The 2,948-nt window shown below is 42.8% G+C and overlaps 1 pseudogene; it reads left to right on the forward strand.

Moving 5' to 3' along the window:
• Window positions 1–2,022: 2,022 nt before the first annotated feature.
• LOC114798904 (uncharacterized) lies at window positions 2,023–2,141 on the forward strand (annotated as a pseudogene).
• The last annotated feature ends 807 nt before the right edge of the window (window positions 2,142–2,948 follow it).

Raw genomic sequence — 2,948 nt, forward strand, 5'->3', positions numbered from 1 at the left:
TGTAGGATGCTTGTGAGGGGATATGTTGGATATTTTTAAAAGGACACACAAGACAAGACAAGACAAACGTGCAAAATGAGCAGAAATGTGCAAAAGGAGCAGAGATGTACAAAATGGTCCATATGTTATCATGTGCATAAGGCTGGAAGTGTATTGTTGTTGAGTTTATTAGTTTTTGGTGATGGCAGTGCATTGAGAGCTCTGACTGTTTATAGGGGGTCACTGGTGGTGCTGAACACTACCGGAACTCACTGTGTTATTACTAGCATGAATATACAAATACTTTCCAGCACTGTTCTCTACACAAGCCCTGAAAGTGAAATGAACTGATCGTCATTGTGATGCACAGCACATGTCACGGTGCACACAACTAAATGTGTCCTTTTAACCATCACCCTGAGTGAGAAGTGGGCAGCCATGACAGGTGCCCGGGGAGCAGTGTGTGGGGACGGTCCTTCGCTCAGTGGCTCCTCAGCGGCACCTTGGCGGATCGGGATTCAAACCGGAACCTTCTGATTACGGGGGCGCTTCCTTAACTGCTAGGCCACCACTGCCCCACTTGGCCACCACTGCCCCTTTGACCTCTTAATTTGGGCAGCTGAGTTGCTTGCTGATGGGAACAGGGTAAATACAAACGTCTACCACAAATACCAAGTTAAGAGCATCTTCAATATGTGCAAAATGTGCAATACATATTGAGCATCCTCAAAGTGTGCAATACACTTGGGGCCACAACAATATCAACATAAAACCATATAAAGCCAGAACCACCATAACCCAAACCAGATGATGCTTCTGATACTGTATGGAGGCAGCAGCAATAAATAAAAACATGTGCTTACTATGGACAAAGAAATTGATTGGTTCCCCGGTTTCAGGGCATGACCGTCTGTTATGGTGCCATATTGTTTTCATGGCAAGTATGTTTCAAGGATGCAGTAAGTAGTTGTGTATAACCCAAAAAACAGCACTCACATGACTGTCAGTCCTCATTCCGTTTTAAAAAGCCATGATTAAGACTGAATATAGTGTCTTATCCTGAAGGCAAACAACCCTTGCAGTTTTTTTCCATGAAATGAACATGATTGACTCTTATGTTAATTACATCACTGTGAAATTTATGGTCTTAAAATAACATGGAAAAATGCGATTCGTAGATTATTAACCCAGATTAGCCATATTTGTCAATCTCCACTCGTTCAGTGAAGAATCTAATGTTGAAAGCCTGAATCTGGCTGTGATTATTGGACCTATCAAGACATCACATACTTCGAGGAAGGCAGGCAGCTGTAAGCAGACACAATACGGCCTTATTGATTGGGAGTGTCAGCAAGCCGACATGATTCATATGTTTCATAGACCCAGGGTTATTATTTTACAGATTTACGTCCCTGCCTACCATTCCCACTCCATCAGCAGAGCTGATGGAAGACAAACAGACAAATGGCGTCTCACTTAACAGATCTTTGGGCTTGTTTTGATGTATCTATTAAATAAAATGGCAGGCAAGGTAAAGTGAATGTCAAATGCTTGATGGCTTTCACCATTTTAGAATTCAAATATCAGTAAGGAGCTGATGCGAAACAGAAAGTGAAAGATGCAAACATTTTGATTGTCATTTGGGTAAAACGTTACATTAAGGGTACACAAATTAGTATTAACTCATACTTAATTCATCTATGAAAATAAATTACAAGTTACTTTGTAAATGCATTAAGTAATTAGGTCACATGCATGTTTCAATGAGGGACTCACACAATAAAACAAGTAATGTCAACCCCAGGTAAGCATTCCCTGGAACTAGTAATAAAAATGTCAGTATAGCTTTACCACGATTTCTGAATTAATTTATGTTTGTGGCCCTTTAAGTAAAATGGTGATGTGAAATACTGTGTTCATGATGAAAAAATATTTGTTTCAAAGTGGTGTGAAGTCTGTGAAACAGTAATTTAATTTTGAAATAAGCAGATCCACTGAAGGACAGTGCAAGTTAAGGTCGGTAAACAATGCCTTAACACACATGCTTACGGCCATACCAGCCGAAGACCGCCCAATCTCGTCCAATCTCAGAAGCTAAGAAGGGTTGGGCCTGGTTAGTACTTGGATGGAAGACTACCTGGGAATACCAGGTGCTGTAAGCTTTAACTATGGGCCAGTGGTGGCCTAGCGGTTAAGGAAGCGGCCCTGTAATGAGAAGGTTGCTGGTTCAAATCCCGATCTGCCGAGGTGCCACTGAGCAAAGCACCATCCCCACACACTGCTCCCCGGGTGCATGTCATGGCTGCCCACTGCTCACTCAGGTTGATGGGTTAAATGCAGAGGACACATTTCAGTGTGTGCACCGTGTGCTGTGCTGCTGTGTATCACATGTGACAATCACTTCACTTTTTTTTTTGTGCATTGGTGGTATGGTGGTTAGCATAGCTGCCTTCCAGGCAGTTGACCTGGGTTTGAAGTGGCCCCGTAATTTGAATATTGCCAATCAGCAAGGTACCACTGAGGTGCCACTCACCAATGTACCATCCCCACACACTGGTTCCTGGGTGCCTTTCATGGCTGCCCGCTGCTCAACTTGGAGTTGTTAACCTGGATGACTTGAGGCCACATTTATGTGCTTTGTCATTCACATAAAAGTATATATGCAGCATAGCACCTTCACTAAAACATTTGGACAGCGTGCTTATTATATTGGAGCTGGTCATGCAGCATGTCAAAACAACAAGCTGGTTCAAAGAGCTGTAAAAACGTCTGTAAGTACCACAGCCAGCTGGTCAGCACTTCTTCTGAGCTGCCCTGTGGAATTTGCGTGAGTTGGTTGTTAGCTAGATATAGACAATTACCCGGGTTGCTGTGGTGAGGGGTGGCTTTCCTTGCAAGCATGTCACTGATGCGTTGAACCATATGAAATATTTTCTTTAATGAGATTGGATTCCAAAGCCATGTTGGCT

This window comes from Denticeps clupeoides, chromosome 10 (assembly GCF_900700375.1).
Source record: "Denticeps clupeoides chromosome 10, fDenClu1.1, whole genome shotgun sequence".
In the NCBI taxonomy this organism is placed as follows: domain Eukaryota; kingdom Metazoa; phylum Chordata; class Actinopteri; order Clupeiformes; family Denticipitidae; genus Denticeps; species Denticeps clupeoides.